This window comes from Lissotriton helveticus, chromosome 10 (genome assembly GCF_964261635.1).
Source record: "Lissotriton helveticus chromosome 10, aLisHel1.1, whole genome shotgun sequence".
NCBI lineage: Eukaryota > Metazoa > Chordata > Amphibia > Caudata > Salamandridae > Lissotriton > Lissotriton helveticus.
In genome coordinates this window covers 253,765,741-253,783,128 of record NC_136071.1, presented here as the reverse complement: position 1 = coordinate 253,783,128, position 17,388 = coordinate 253,765,741, and the positions used below count along the sequence as shown (strand labels likewise).

General features: G+C 44.4%; 1 protein-coding gene across 3 annotated transcripts in view; it reads right to left on the bottom strand.

Moving 5' to 3' along the window:
• LOC144786223 (xin actin-binding repeat-containing protein 1-like) overlaps positions 1 to 17,388 on the bottom strand; it is a 60,789-nt gene that overhangs the window by 16,597 nt on the left and 26,804 nt on the right. For 2 of the 3 annotated variants that reach the window (XM_078665251.1, XM_078665252.1), the window contains exons 2-3: positions 9,797 to 9,948; positions 5,446 to 5,499 (exon numbers count right to left, since the gene is read on the bottom strand). The gene's annotated coding sequence lies outside the window, so the exon portion shown is untranslated. Of the gene's footprint in view, positions 1 to 5,445; positions 5,500 to 9,796; positions 9,949 to 17,388 lie in introns of those variants that run through there. The other variant, XM_078665253.1, reaches the window with a different exon arrangement.

Sequence of the window (17,388 nt, the reverse complement as noted above, 5' to 3'; positions counted from 1 at the left end):
CTACCAAGGGAATGGCGTTCTCTGTGTATGAGATAGGCCGGATGTCGGGAGGCCATAGGTCCGGACCAACCACCGGTGCAAAATCCTCCTCCCATATGGTTCTTTGTACTATGGTCCATGGGGAACCTGAGTCGACCGCCACGTGTACCTTCACACCCCCTATGAGCATGTCCGTGCGGGGCTTGTCTCTGCTTTTCCCTGTCACCTCCAACACTTGATCCTCTATGCACAGCACCATTTCTCCATCGTCTAGGTCATCCTCATTAACTTCTGACATCGCTGACTCCACACATTTGACAGTGGTCCTCCTCCCCTTCTTTCGACACACCTTTTCAAAATGGCCGACCAGGCCACAGAACGCGCATCTGGCACGAAACGCCGGGCACCCTTTATCTTGAGCCGAGTGCGCAGCACTGCCACATCTATAGCAAGCGAATCTGTTGTCCGTGGCTGTGCGGCCCGCCTGTTTGCCAGTCCATTTGGATTCCTTCCTCTGTTCTCCATAGGATCCTTTTTGTCTATTGGATGCTAGCGCTTCATCTACTTTGTTAACCATCTGCCGCTGCGTGCTTTCCCTTTTGGCTGCTTCTGCGCAGCGTTTCGACATTTCTGCCTTCTTTACCATCGCGATGACTTCCTTAAGTGAGGTTTCACTCTGTGCCCACAGTTTGTCCTGGACCGCCCTGTTGGCGGTATGCATAACTATCTGGTCTTTAATATACTCCTCCTGTAACGTCCCATACCGGCATGTGATGGCCAAACTTCGGAGCGCAGCTACGTAGTCATCAATAGACTCCCCAGCCTCTTGCTTCCTTTGTTGAAAATTGTACCTGTCTATTGAGACACACACTGCGGGGCGGTAATGATTGTCCAGGTCATCCAATGCATTTTTAAAGACATCCGTCTCTGTTGCACCCCTTTCCTTGGGCACTATGTTTGCAAACACTCTCACCCCTTCTGGCCCTAGATTGTGGAGTAACAATCTCTTTTTTCTTTCAGGCGTGTATTCTTCTCCATTGTCGTCCTCACGTGCCTCTATGTAGTTCTTAAAGTATTCTCTCCAATCCTCCCATTTTAACTGTGGTTCCCCTGGTCTGGGCAGGAATGGGATGGGGGCCATCAGGGCCGATGCTTGGTTCGCCATCTTGGCCTCACCTCGGTGATCTGCTTCTTGGGATCTGACCTGGTCAGGCGCGCTGGACGTTCCTGCACTCGCTGTGGTGTCGCCTTGCCCCCTTGGACTGCCTGGGGTGTTGTCCCTTGCTGTTTGCGTGGGGTTATCTAGTTGCGCCCCCTCCTCTAGTTGTGGGACGCTGCCTTTGCCTGCCAGGTTGCTGGCTTATTGGCCTTTTTGTCCCCGGGGCCACACTGACCTGGTTCCTAGTGCTGGGGTAGTTGCCCGCTTGACTGTTGCGCTACTGCCACGCTTTACGCTTTGTTGTAGGTAAATGGTACTGCTTTCCCGCTGGCCAGCGTGTAATGGTGGCGGGGGAGGTCGCTCCTCTTCACTGTGCTCGGTGGTGTTCGTGTCTCAGCCTCGTCGCCAATATAATGTTCCTCTCTATCCCCACATCAGACACTGTGAGTCGCTTTGGTTGCAGAACCATTTATTCAAGGTAAGTTAAGTTATAAGTAAGCATAAAGAGCCGAGCGTCTTAACAGGTAGAGCTCCGGTCGCCAACTGTCATTTCCCCGCTTCGCACCTTCAATCTCTCCTCACTGCGCATGCGTGCGCACTCCGCTCTTGCCTACGGCGTGACGCGTCATCGCGTTCACGCTCGTAGACTAGAGCGCACACCACACTGACAAGGATCGGTTTGTCTATGCAATAAATCTCCGTGAGTTGCATTAATGAGAAACAGCTATGTGCATTAGAGACAGGTCCTCGTCCAAGGGCAGCTTCCCATTGCATGAGTTAAGCACCCCCGTGGTCTGGAGGAGGCGATGATTACAGTAATAGCGCTAACCGACTTATAAAACAGACTGTGTAATGACACAAGTAAAAGGTCCAGTTGTTATGGGAGGTTACAAATGCAGACAAGGCGGTACCAAGGAGGGACTACTAAGCCTATTCACAAATAAAAAGCAACGATTTCGCAAGGACAGTAACAGAAGCCAATTAGAAAGAGGGGCGGGAAATAGCCAGAGCTTCTATAATGTACCTCAATACAGCATGCCTCGCAGAGCAGCGCATGTGCTGCCCAGGCTCGACCTACCTAGGGGCAGATATTGTAGCACCGTGGAGCTGATATTGTAGCACCGCTGCAAAACCAGCCCCCTCTGCTGCAAAACCAACCGCCACCAGTCCAGCCTCCCGGGGAATAGCTTGATGCCTGCTACTGCCAGTCAGGCCCTGCTGACTCCAATTAAAGTCCAAACCCAGTCAAATAGAGAGCAACAGATCTGCTCTATGTTTCAATATGCTATGAGCAATGCCACATAGCATGAGAACTCCTTAAAAGAGTATGTCACAATAATGTATGTGTGTGTGTGTATGCATGCACCTACGCACGTTCATTCTTCTGACATATTCTTTTAGTGAGTTCTCAAACTCTTGATAGATTATTTTAAACTTGTACTACGCTCATGCCAGACAGACAACCAAAGTTAATCAGACGGAAATGGAACTGCCTACATTTCCACAAACTTAGAAATCCCCCCAAAAAATGTTGAATTAGAATCAGAACACGCGTTAATGATCAATGTAATGCTATCTGGGGCAATCCGTTTTATTTCTAACACTCGGAGTTCCTAAGTTTAACATTATCTATGTAAAATATCAAATAAATAAATCAAACCTTTTGCTTGCCCCTGATCATGTTGCCTGGTATTTATTATCTATACTAATATAATAAAGAGAGAGCCCAAACCTTTGAAGCGGGTAATCTCAGGAACCACAGCACCAATCACAACACCCAATACAGCATTGGAAAGGACAGTTGTAGCAGAAGGACATAGGCTATACAGCTGGCCACCATATACATTTTTTTTTTCTTTTTTATAAAGCGCATGGTTACGCCATCTCGGCGTGGACCCGCGCTAAGTGAGAGGGGGGTGGCATTTACCGCAACAGTGGGCCAAAGAAAGAACGTTAGGGGAAAAGTAGTCCGTTGTGGGCATGGGCGTTCTGCTGGAAAGCCATGGGCGTGTGCATGGGCGTGTGCATAGAGCGATGGGCGCGGCCTGCTGGGACTACGAGGGGGCATTGCATTTACCATTGTTGTAGGCGTTGGCCGTTGACGCGATGTGGGGCGTGTAATTTCTGTCGGATGGAGCCGAGCCGTCCCAATACGAGTGGGCGTCGTCCCAATACAAGTGGGCGTTGCATTTACCATTGTTGTGGGCGTTGCATGTTGATGCGATGTGGGGTGTCTAATTGCCATCGGCTGGAGCGGAGCGTCAGGTGGAGGGCACAAACAAGTTTGCGTCTGCAGCGGACACAAATGTTCCCATATTGCATTGAGGACACAGCTTCACAGAGGACGCATTCTTCTGCGGGGGCTGAGCCGGGTGATGAGGCGATTCAAAGTAAGTTTTTTTTTAAACGCGGGGCCTGAGCCGGGTGATGGGGCGATTCAGAGTAAGTTTTTTTTTTAAACGCGGGGCCTGAGCAGGGTGATGGGGCGATTCTGAGTAAGATTTTAAAAAAACGCGAGGCCTGAACCCTGTGATGGGGCGATTCAGGGTAGGTTTTAAAATAAACGCGGGTCCTGAGCCCGGTGATGTGGCGATTCAGAGTAAGTTTTAAAAATAAATTGCCTTGCAAATTGAAAGCATTGCAGATATTCGATTTCATCCCCAGACAACGTCGGGACGGGCTGCTAGTTAAACAATAAAACCGGTAATCTGTCCGTATTCAGTGGCATCATTAAAGGGTATTTTGTGATTCTTAATAATTAAATCCAATTTGGAAATTGCTTGAGATAACCTTGACGATTTGAATAGTCATATCATGTTAAAAAAAGCATAACTTCGTATCACAGCAAACAAAAAACGCCTATTTTAATCTGTTATGTTATTGATGTTAACTCTGAACAAACGTGTTAGTAAAACAAATTAAATCACACACTTGAAAAAACACTTGTGAAGAAGGTCATGCTTGATGTACTGGGCAGTCAACTGTAGGACGTATTCCCACATATGAATATTAATGCTGTATAACAAAATGACCGTGAACTTTAACCCCCGTTTTATTACGGTTAGGAAGTCCTGCAGACTCCATTGAGCATTTGATTATTTAAATAGCTCACAGGAGTTTAGCTTCCAATTGTGCAGAAGGTGCAGTGACACCGGGGCCCAGAGGGCTGAAGGCCCACTGCGAACTGGTTCATGCTGTATTTTAAAATTCAAAAGGCCCCTTTCCTTCCTTGCACTAGGGCCCATGAAACACTGAACGCTCTGGGTGCCACCATATTTGGGAGGCGTCACTTCCTGTCTGACATAGGCCCCCTCACATAAACACCATGAAAGGGCACCAGCAAATCTGCCGCAGCAGAGACTGTGCTTCATCAGAATCAAATTCAATTTAGGATCTTATGGGCAGTTAGCGGCTTTAGGCACCAAAACGAGGCCCCAAGGCTGCCGCTGAGCTTGTTAAAGGGCTTTCTAGAATACACAGTAGGAAGGACTCCAGATCAAAATAATTCAAATATTTGGATGGTAGCGCCCCATTTAGAGGGTTCTGGTTAACATTATCTTTCGCTAAGTATAATTCCTTTAATGCAGCTGGGGTTTTCTTTTTTCGGGTATTTGACTTGTTCACATCTTCTGAGTATCCCAGTTCACCAAAGCTGCATGACTACAAGGCCATCTGAACTGGAGCAGAAACCAAGCATGAATAGGTATCCACTCACACCTGCCACTGCCCCTTGGAGTAGGGTGCAATGCCCCTCAGAGGGTGCCGCCAGCCCTGTCAGCTTGCTTTCATCACTTCTCTGGCGTTGTGGGTATTTAACACCGCCTTTAAATTCATCAGGACTTTACAAACAGCACTGCAAGTTGCAGTGAGTTGCACACATTCAAGTGAATACTACACTAAATAGAACAATGTGAAAAGTGGAAGAAGCCTCTTTTTAATCACATTTTCGGATCTTGGTCAAAATCCGAAATGGATGCAAACGCTCAGGGAACAGTGAATAGAATTAGCCCTCCTTGCTGTAGAAAATGATATTCATAATAGGCTAATAGGTTCACAGCTGCCACAATGGGGCATATTATATCTAAATATTTAAGCAGAGCACCTGAATTGTACATGTTTTAATACAACATGCTCTATTTTATCCCAAATAAATAAATACGTTTTTTTAATTATAGCAGACAAAGCTGTAGTTTCACGCTTGAGTACACTTTCTCAGAAGCCAATCTGCATTTTAAAAAGTGCTCAGTGACACAACAATGAAGAACTGTTTAGGTTTACAAAAAAGATGCATTGGAAACATGTCCTACCTTCTTTAATTGTGAATTATTGTTAACGGAAGCAGTGTCCTCTGTTGTCCTTTGCTGGAAAACACAATTTACACAATGGGCATCAATACTAGAAAAACACAATGGGCACCAATTACTGTTCCATAGCAGTAAATACTTGCCATTTTTTAGAAAAACCTGAAGACGCCACGGTGCATGTGCAATCACAATTACTTAGTGTTGGCCAGGGTCGAAGAATTGGAGGAAAACTCAAAGGTGATGGGTGCACTTCTTGCAAAACCCTAAGCCACTGGCAATCGCACGGGGTGCATTCCATTCCACAGTTTTTTACTCACAAGGTCACGTCAGACAGAGACCAGTCTTATGCAAAGCAATCCTGGTCCTGCCCTGTTTCCCCAGAATGTGATATACATGTATACATTGGGAAGGCAAAAGTAGAGAAGGTACATCCTCACTACCTCACCCGCATTACATCGACCTGCCACTAGATATCCTCCACTGCAGTCGCCTGCAATTATGTTGCTCAAGGTAAGTTATGTATAATAAGTTAAAGGCAAGGGTTATTTAATTAAAATATTGTCAGGGTAATTAAAATAATCAAAAACAGGTTCTGGTGAGCCCTCCCAGGTGGAATGTAATTGTTGCATTGAGATGGATGGGGTTGAAGTGCATAGAAAAGAATGGGAACTGTGATCTTTGGTGCAATGGGGCGGGGCCAGCGAGTCTAGGGGTCGGGACAAAGACAAGCTGAAAAAGAACAAAATATTATGTCACTAGTTTGTTGGTTTCACCTTCAGGTAATTGCATTAAAATAATGCATCAAAATAATGCATACACTTTAAATACAAAATAAGTGAAAGTTAAACTAATAGGTGGGACACGCACTCTTTTACATTATTGAATCTCAGTTGGTTAATGCAATCACTGCAGATGTTTGTGTGTTTAACCAGAGAGTCACAGATTTGAAACCTGGTTGCCACAGAGTGGAATAGTGACTTGCATATTTATAATGCTACGAGGTCCGCCCTGTACAGAAAACACATATGTAAGCAGGGCACAAGTCGTAAAGAAAAGTGGGGGGATGCTGTCACCGGAAGTGACATCACGACAGAAAGTGACGTCACGGAAGGTGCCGAGCTCCCCGTACCAGAGAGGCCAAAAGAGTGAAGTCCAGCTGTTTGGCAGGGGGGATGGCGTCCCCCCAGTAAAATAAGTGGGGGGACTCCGTCCACCCACGTGGTACCCTGACTCGAGCCCTGTATGTAAGTGATTATGGTATTACACACAGTATTAGATAGGCTGACGCAAAATCATTCAGGGCCTTATTTAGAGTTTGGCGGACAGGGTTCTCCTTCTCCATAACAAATGTGGCAGAAACCCATGCCTGCCAAACTGACTGTTCACTCGCTCTATTTAGAGTTGGAGAAGTTGTCATGTTTGTGCTGGCGGGGAACCCGCTGGGTTCACTGGAGCAACATTACACTGACGGACATGGGGGTGTCGAAGTGAGTACATCAGACCATCTTTTCTTTGCTGTTTGGAACCACCTGGGAAAGCCTGATGGTCCCGAAAGGAAAAATGACCCACGCATCCTTAGAGTTTCGAGTCCACACCATGGGAGTAAACTTTCAGGGTGTCAAGTTCATTACTATTTTGTTTTTTTACAGAACAAAAACGTTTGCTGAGAAGCTGAATTAAACATGACAGCTGCTCAGCAAACTTTTAGTTCCTTTAGGGAAGCTGCCCTGACATTGGTTCCTTTGAAGGCACGGAGATCTCTGTCAGGCTGACAGAGATCTTTAAATATGGCGAGTGGTAGTCCACCAGGGTGTCAGAGGTAATGCCCTCCACTATCCTGGTAGATGGTGGGCCACCCACCAATCTATAAATGAGTCCCTTAGGGCCTTATTTTGAAGGCTTGCAACACTTTTATGCCACTGTTGCGTCACTTTTTGTGACCCAGCGGCGGCATAAATAATGCGTTACATTGCGCCATATTTACAAAGAGATGCATCTAAGCAGATGCGTCACTTTGTAAATGCCTGCATTACATTATACCTTCGTCAGGTATAATGTATGCAGGGTGGGTGTTGCCACGCAAAAAAGCCTCGTAAAAGTGGCGTAGTAAAATCTATCATATTTCACTGTGCCACTTCTAGGACGCTACTGCGTCACAACCTTACACCTGCCTCACAACAGGCGTAAGGGTGACGCAGTGCCATGAGAATAGGGCACCCCATGCATTGCTGGAGTTGCTTCATGCTTGCGACACAACTCCAGCAATGCGTGACTTTTGCGCCGACAGATATGTCAGGATTCCTGACTTATCTGTCATTCCTTGCTTCATTGAGCGTATGGTCCGAAGTCCGGGTCTGAGTAAAGACAACTCAGACCCGGACTTCGGACCATACGTGTCTCTGTTCTTTTTCAAATTTGGGGCGACTATACCCCTTAGAAGGATCAACAAACTAAAATTACAAAAATGATATAGGTGGTGTTTTTCACCATAAGAAAGGTGGGTTACTAATACTCTCCATCATTTGAATCTCAACATTTGATATCAACAGCAGTGACATTAACTTTGAATAAGAATTACATTTGTCGTAAAAAAGAAAAATAATATTTCTCTATTGGATAACTCAGGAATTGTTATTGTTCACTACGATCATGAACAAATAAAAACACAAACAGCCTTGAAAAAGTTCTGTGGGAACACAACGCGCCGCGTTGGCTATGAACTTGTATTGTGTTTTTAATGAAGTTTAATGAAGAATCATCAAACAAAAGAATAAAAGAAGGATATTTTCTTACAAGATTCTGAAGTCTCAAACTATTCTTTCGGGAGATTATTTCATGTTCGGCAATCATCAATCTAGATATTGTGCTTTTTGTCATTAATCACTTAAACTTTGGGGTAGATGCTGAGCTATTCTGTATATTATAAAAGATATGGTCACCTCATTGTTTTGTCTATGTGTCAGTCACAAAGGCAATTTCATGATGGGGCAGCTACTAGGTACATTTAACTCCTAACCAGTTGACACTAACGTAATGGAAGCCTGTGTGAAGGGAAATATATTTTCTTCGGTTCAGAGAATTAAATGTAACAAATACCTAAAGAATTATCAAACCATGTGGGTTCACTTGTAACTGTAGTCGTACGTTGACATTTATATTTAGGGATCTTTCACAGGGGATTGGGAATCGCAAGACAAGAGGTTTTGGAAATTCCCTCCTCTTTTTACTATCCCAATGGTGCACCAATACAGTCTTAACACATGGGCACACTGGGAAGTTGCCCGGGGGCCCCACGAGCATAGGGGCCCATGCAGACCAGAATGTAACACTAATTTTCCATTAAACATTTGTATTCCTGCGAGTGGTTGTGTAGGCAGGGCACAGTGCACTGCTTTGCGGGGGGCCTCTATAATGTGGTTAAGACCGCCTGGTTCTTTGTGGTCACATGGGAGTGATATGTCACGTGCAAATATTTTCGTCTATATCTGTGTTTCGAATGATATACTTGAACATGTGTTTGCATCGCTACGCAAAATAAGGCGTGCTGGACATAGGGCAGGAGGGAGGCTGAGTGTGTACATGACCTCTTGACAATCTGACAGGGTTGATATCACTCATATGACTGGAATCCAGGTCAGGTCTTGCTCTGGTGTTGTGTATTAGGATAAGCTCTTCCCCAAAAAGAGCTGTGAGGGGTGACATAAGGTCCCTGGCCTCCACTCTTCACCTTTAAAGAAGGGGTCTTATTCAGTGCCTCCTATCAAATCCTCCCCGCACATTTCTCACCCCAGAGCCAGGGTGCAATAGTTAAGATCTCCTTGAGGGCAATCTTGAGCATGCTGCTTTTTTAGTTGCCCGCGAGTTTGGGTCACTCTACAAACTCTACTACAGGACAAAAAGCGTGCCACTGCATGCCAAAGGCACTAATGTGCAGACGCCCACCCACTCTCTAGTGCTCCTCATCTGTTCAATATGTATTTGCAACATTTTGTCGCAAACTTTGCATCGGTCCCACCAAAGAAGATGTGGGGAAAAGTGGCTCTTAGCTTCTCCTCCCAATTACCTCCTTTTTAGCTGAGAATATAGCTGAAGTGATGATGGACAAATGAAAAGTCAATGCTTCACACTGAGCCCTTTGGGATTTCATACACTCTTGTAAGTTACAATACTGACATTGCATAACAAAGGAGCTTAAGGACCTTTTGGATAGATGAGCCGCAGCTATTGCCAAACCAATCACATTTTCTGCTCTGCCTCAAAGAGATTAATCTCTAGAGGACTTTTGTAAGATGAATGTTCTAGGTGGCTACCAAGGCAATATATTGGGTTGGTGTGCAAAGTATTACATTCTTACCGACTCCTTTAGCCTGCCTTTGGAGGTAGCAGCTGCTTTCGATAGGTAGAGAGCGGATCGCTCTTTCACAGATGGGACGGCTCTCGTCAGCCCTTTTAGATGGATGTGTTGAGCTTCTTCCAAGTGTTCTAAGTGCGGCAATGCCTTCCTATCTGAAACAAATGTAGAAAAGCAAAACATTTAAATTTTTTATAAACATTATTACGTTTTTCTGTATCAGCACCCACTTAGAATACATCCATATTAAAGAACTGTCACTTTGATTCACAGTTAATGTCATCGTCCGTCAATTATATCAGAGATATAATGTTTTGGCCCATCCTTTATACCTTTCATGGAAGACCAGGTTTCTTATAAACCTATTTCTATTTCCCCAACTCTCACTGGATACTTATCCAGGCGAAAAGTTTCAACCATTGTCCCCACACCTACTCTGCTTACTGGAGGTTTTCCCTTCTCATATAGGTTTGATTTTTTTCCACTGCCTTACACCAATCTATGTTAACATTTCATGATTCTATTGACAGAGGTTCAGGGCCTCAATATATGCACACAATGGCTTTGTGTTCGGCAGTGAACGCTACATCATCATATATCCTACCTAGAGATTTTAGCATCATATCAAAATCCTAAAACCACCAAATCCACAAACAGCTCTGCAAATGCAAGATCTTAGCACCTTAGCCTAAAATGACAGTAGCTTTAAACATAAAAAGTAAATGTATATGTGCAGCTTCCTGTCCGTAACCCCAGAGGCACTTCTCTGTTGAAACCGATCCAAACATTTGGTCCTGCACCTTGGTGTAGAAAACCCTATGAAGCACTAGTCTAAAGTCTGATCTTATAACTGCTTCTCTTGGCTATTTCAGTGCTTTCATCTAATCGTCCTCATCTAGGTGGCCCGCATCAATTCGCCATTTCAGCTTTAATTTGTGAAACAGAGAAGGTGCCTTGCCCACTAATGTATTATATATGACGAAATAGAACTTTTGAGTATTCTCCTTGGTATTACACGAACCACCATAGGGGAGTCTTACAATAGGGTCCCGCATATACCTACATGTTTCCCTATAGCATGGCATTTTAGGAGATTTTTTTTTATTTATTTTTATTTTAGGACATATTTAAATATTGTGTATTGGACATGCCATCTACTTCTTTCAATTGTGCAGACTGCATCATACAACTATGGACCCCATATGTCTTCCTGCTTCATTATGCCAATTGTCTCCTAGCTAGTAAGCCCTACCATCCATGTAGTTATCTTATGCGGCTGCCCAGCCATAATGCTATCCCTACTGTTTTGTTTTTTTCAATCACTTTCTCTTCTGGCTTCTCTCTAAACTCAAATGACTGTGATGGTCAGAGAAAGGGAGTTACGTCAAAATTGAATGTCGCACCAGGAGCCACCAGCGCTAAAGCTGGCTCTGCTCATTAACATTAACTAATTGAATGTCCAATAATATTTTCTATTTTATATACATTCCATATGATGTTTCTAGCGAGATCCTCTGAAGTCCTCCATTTCAAAGCAAGAAATGTTCATTTCTGGAGACATGAGGGCATACCACGTTGAGAACAGTATACAGCAGGTTTACCACAGTATTATCAGCCGAGGACGGCTGGATTGGGCAGCTTGAATAGCTAACCATTTCGTTTTCAAAAACACTCGCTAACAAAGAAAAGGCTTGGAGGACAGAGTGGCCAGTTCTATAAGGAGGAAGATTTCAGTAGTGTAAAGCATGAGACAAAAGTTTTCATTGCTGGCAGCCATATTTGGTGTGTTTTTACTACATTTTGACATTCATTCCAACGCGTGGTAAGGTTCCATGAATTAACCCCTCTTGTCACTGTTTGCGGACTAGCCTGAGCACGGTTCTAGAGTGGAAGACAAGCTTTCAGAATGTAAACTCTGAGGGACAGATTTACAAGCCCCTTGCCATAATTTTGCGCTGCCGTTGCGTCACTTTTGTGATGCAGCGGCGGTCTAAAAAATGCAGCCAATTCACAACGTGATGCATCTTAGGAGCTGTGTCATGTTGTAAAGCCCTGCGTCACATTATTCCTGCATCAGGTATAATGTATGCAGGGTGGGCGTTCCCATGCAGGAAAGCCTTGTAAAGGTGACGCAGTGAAATCTACAAGAGTTCACTGCATGACTTCTGGGACGCCACTGCGTCAAAATCTTATGCGTGAGTGACACAGTGTAGTGGGAATAGGCCTCAAAATGCATTGCTGGAGTTGCGTTGTGGTTGCAACACGACTCCAGCAATGCAAGACTTTTGCCCCAACATATGTATCAGAATTTCTGATGCATCTATCAATCCTTGTGCCATTGTACGCCGTATTGTAAATACGGAGCATCCATGGTGGTGCAAGAGTTTCTCACGGTGGCGCGGGGAAAGTGACGCATCTCTACAGATGCGTCACTTTCTTGTAAATCTGCCCCTGGATCCTTTACTTGTTATAATGGAACTTTTGACTACAATGAAGCCTTTAGCAAGACAAGTCCTTTGTGGTTTAATCTTTTCAGGATTGTGATTGACAGTGAGCATGAGCTGGGCGTTTTTTCCACAATCATGTCCTTTCCATGTGTTTTACATAACCGGTGTTGCTATTTCTAAATGTAATGGCACTCAGTTTACTGACCTCGGAAAGGTGGAAGGCTAAACTTGCCTTGCTGGGATTCAGATTTGAGCACTGCAGGTCACGCATTTGCCAGCAGTGAGGGTTCCACTCACTGAGTTATAACCCAGGGATAGGAGGCTGCTGAGGGTTGAACAATGGGGTCAACCCTGTGATGTCATCAGTTTTCAATTAGGACTAGCATTTTGGTAAACGGATGCGTAAGCGCCCAACTTCCACCTGTGTGCTGCATACAGGATAGATGATGTAGAAATGAAACACAAGTTCTCTTTATCACCTTGCGCCACAATTGTCGACATGGGCACACTTTGAGTGGAGCTCTAGATGATATCCAAGCATCCGCCCATCCGTCAGTCCACCCACCAATCCACGCATCAACCCAACCACCTATCTGCGCACTTGGACCATGTGTGCTTTGTTTATTCATTCATACCACCTATCTAACTGTTGTCTGTCCATCCATCCACAATAATATACCTGGAATAGAAACCACTTGATAAAATAAGAGAACCAAGACACCCATAAACATACCTGTAATGCAAAAACCACTTGCAAGAGCAATACCAGCCGTACAAAACACCATGCCTGAGATACAAAAAGCTAAAAAGAGCAGCCCATAAAGGCAACTGTTCTCAAGTAATGATCAGTATCTCAGGGACAAACCTATCACATGACAAAATGATCATCACCTACGTCTATTCAATGGCTAATTATGGGCATGCGCCAACCGAAGAAGCAGCAGCCAGTTATTCTCGTAAACTGATAACCAGAGCACAAACAGTGGTGTGACATCAACTGAAACCAGTGGACTTATCCTATGCATACCACTGGATTTGTTCCCAGTTATGTCCTATGTTTCACACTGGGTCCATCTGATACATGGCTTAGAAGGAGCTGGTGATCCTGCTCTATTTACGTTATGGGCTTTTATATAGCGCTAAAACAAGACTAGGCAAACCAGTTGCTTGTTGAAGCTGGTTTTATAGTCTCGGTTCTTTTATGTGAGGATTGAGCCTTCACTTATTTACTGAATATGATTAGCAGTGTTTAAGGTTTCCAATAATAAGTGTAGGGACCCAAAGTTTTTCTCAGCAGCCCACGGCCTACACAGCCGAATGTGGGGTTTGAAACCTTGAGCGCACTTCATGCCGTTTCCTTCCACCTCCATACACTTCCTGTCTCTTTATCTCACTATCGCTGGCTCTTTTTCATCCCTGTTTCCCCCCTTTGCAACAGTTTTTCTATCTTTCCTTGCCCTTATTTCTCCGCGTTCTGTCTTCTCCCTCTTGCTCTGTGTCAAAGTCTCAATACGTTTTGGTCGCAGAAAATAAGTGCTAATGCCCATCACCTGAATCTAGCGGCACTGTTTAAGCACTGGTTATTAAAATCATGGATTTAAAGTCAACACAATGTCAGGGACAGCAGCAGTAACATCATACACCCTTTGATTCTGATAAAAAAATAGGGTGGGTCTCTTGTCCTACCATTAGCGCATTAAAAGTCCACTATTTGCTGATGATGATAAGCTGGAAGCAGGGCATTAAGTGGGCCCGGGTCTCACCGGTGCTGAGCACCGGCAGTTTTTTAAAGGGGGCCTCGAAACGGGTCTCTATCAGGCTCTGTTTTGTGCCCTGGCACAGGTGGTCTGTTTTTTCCAAACTGCAGTGACAGAAGCAGGGCACAAGTCCTACAAAAAGAAGCAAAGGGACGCTGTCACCGGAAGTGATGTCACGACAGGAAATGACGTCACGAAAGGTGGCTTGCACCATTGGGCTCATTGCCTCTCCTCGCTCACCCCTTAGATGCGATTGCATCTGCGAAGCCAGCGCGTGTGCAACATCCTGTGAGCTCCGATCTCATCCCAGAGAGGGCAAAGAGTGAAGTCCAGCTGTTTGGCAGGGGGGACGGCGTCCACCCGGTAAAATAAGTGGGTGGACGCCATCCACCCGCGTGGTACCCGGACTCGAGCCCTGGACAGAAGGCACATGGTTGTGCGCGTGCTCACACTGCTCACTTCTCACTAGTTGAGAAGTTAGGTCATGCCAGGTGAGCGTCGTAGGGGAAGGGAAATCCTTCAAAGAGAGTCATGGTTGTAGGCGAACTTGATTTTGATTTCTTCTGCCCAGGTTTTTTGTCAATAAACAAATTTAAAACTAAACAGAGTCATTATCTCTCCGGATTTCCCTTCATTTTTTTAAACTCAGGAGCAGCAACATGGTTGTGGTGTCACCAGGGCTTTAAGTGGAAGCTTTTTCAATATTATATACAAGCCATAGTTGCTGCTTATTTATCTTATGCAACTAACAACCATTGACAAAGCAAATAGTCCTAACTTGTTGTAGGTATGATGTTACTTCTTGTATCATATATCTGGATGCAATGACAGAAATAGCAAAATAAAAGTCGGGTGGCACACTACGCTAATCACAGATTTTTAGCTGACATGTTTTTAAGCCACACCCTTAAATACATTGGCCACGCCACTTTGAGAGACCCCCCACTTTTTCATCCCACTGAAAGCCCTGGCTGGGAGTATTGGCAAAAAGTAAATATGTATTTTTAAGCCCTGCATACACTCTTACCCATGTTGCTTTCTTTATGACCGCTGATATCACCAGCGGCAGAGCCAGTGGAAGGCCAGCCAGAGGACTTGCCACATTAAAAAGGGTGGCTTGCAGAGCTCTTGAAAGTCCGGTTCAGGTGAAAAGTTAGAAGGAAAGCACTATTGAGCAGTACGCGGTAACCAATTTGAAATCGGATTGAATTCTTTGGCCACTATTGCTATTTTTTTTTGTTTCAATTTTATATAGCGCAAACTTGACCCGAAGGTATCAGATCGCTTGCGGCCCATGCAGGTTGGGGCGGGGGGGGGGATTTGACAAACATCCACGAGGGAAAATTAAATAAATAATGACTTTCCCTCGTTGTTGTTTGTCGAAATCGCACCCCCCCCCCCCCAGCCCACCATCTCACCGCTCTTACCTGCACGGGCCGCTGCTGCTTTACATGAGCACCAGATCAGGCAGTGAAGTATCCCAGGTAGAATACACTCCTACCAATCACAAGAATTACTGGATGCGGAAACAGTGGACCCAATTTTACTGGGTGCACACCAGTGGTGCTGGAACACTTTCCAGACTGGGGGTGTTGCGATCAATGGGACATCACTGAAGTGATGGGAACTGTGAAAAATCCCAGCGGCACACACAGAACAGGTGTAGTAAATGAGCCATGCTCATTTGGCAGGTGAATGGTAAGTGTGGTATGTAGCCAGTGATGCATTTTGGAGCACTGGTGAGGTAGTGCACTGTCATTTAGAGACAGCACGTTTTCCGTTGAAATGGCCACTAGATTTGCATAGCCATGTGTTTTTGCTAGTAAAACTATTTAGCGCACAATATGTTAAATTGGGTTTTAGTGACTATAATTTGTGCATCACCAAGTAAAGTGGCTTGATTTGATCCTATTAAACGTTTTGTTGCTATCACACTCCATAATTACAAAAAAGTGCTTTATTTGTGCTTTACTAATTGCTGATATATTTGGAAATATGTGTCTATTTCATTTGCATGTTGTGTACCCCATCAAGATTGTCACCTAGGTCACCTAAAATCCTTCCACTTTGCAGTCAGAGAAATAAAAGTAACCAGCAGTTTCTGAATAAGCAGCAATTAGAAGGCATAGCCTGACATTTGAAGTTTGTCTTTGAACGCACAGCAATGGCGACAAAATAAACACAACATTTAAAGGCATAGTCGACAAAGTAAACACACAATTTAAAGGCATCGTTAATGCTCATACACTTTCCGAACTCCAGCATGTTTGTTTTTGGAGGGGGGCTGCTGCAGCACCCCCTTCACCCCTTCTTCCAGTCATGGAAGGGGTAAAGAAGACAGGGCCTTTGGAAGCAAAATATAATGTCTATATTATAGACAACTGTTCATTATACTTTTAATTCTGCTCTTGCTATTTTCACTGGACTTTTGTCGACTTTTAGTTAATTTTTTAAAGAACAAACTTTGGATTTTAATATTAACATCTTTTGTGAACCCCATAGATTAAAAGCTTATCTATGGCATATAGTATGTTTCTATGCTACAGTCACAGTCTGGGGTGATTTCACAACCTACAGCCTGCTTCCTAGAGTGATGTCCCAGACTGATACAGGAGGTGTGGTCCGTGGACGGTTGTTACAATGTGTCAGGCTGCACGGTTCAACCTGAAATTATGCTGTTGTAGTCACTGTCTGATATCTAAGTCCTCGACGAATGTCACAGTCAGATGGTTGGTTGCTAGGCACAAGTAACACTATCATGACAGCTTCCTGGCATGACATCACAGTGTAGTGTGAAGTGTCTGTGGTCATTTCACAGCCTGGCATCTGGTTCCTCGAGTGATGTCACACTCAGATGGCTGGTGTCGGCGGAAGGTCACAGCCTGACGTCATGCTCCTGGGCCGATATCACAATCAGAAGTTTTTTGTGCATTAATAGAAATGTGTGTTATTAAGAATGTGCAAAATAGTAATCTACACTCAAATTCCTTTCTGTACACTAGCATGTTATTGCCTTTGAAAAGAATTTTAGGTGACCTGTTAAAGTGCAATTTCTTGGCTTATGCTATGGAAGTCTCAGCTAGGTCTCGATGCCGTCTTGTTCAAAATGGATGTTTCATCATGTCACATTCACTGTTTATTATTTTTGCGGCACACAATCAAGCAAGTTGTGTGTTTGTTTCCAAATGACACTGTTCTCGAAATACTCTCTAGCATGGGCTCAGCAGTGTATCTTTTCTTCAAGGATTTTTTGCCTGCACACTGTATGTATTTCATTCTTTCACAATTGTGCACTGTTGTTTTGTAACTAGTTTGTTCTGACATCTCCGGATGCCATTAGCTCAGAGGGGGCTGGGTCAATATTTAATTAGAGGGATAGTGTGTAGGTGGT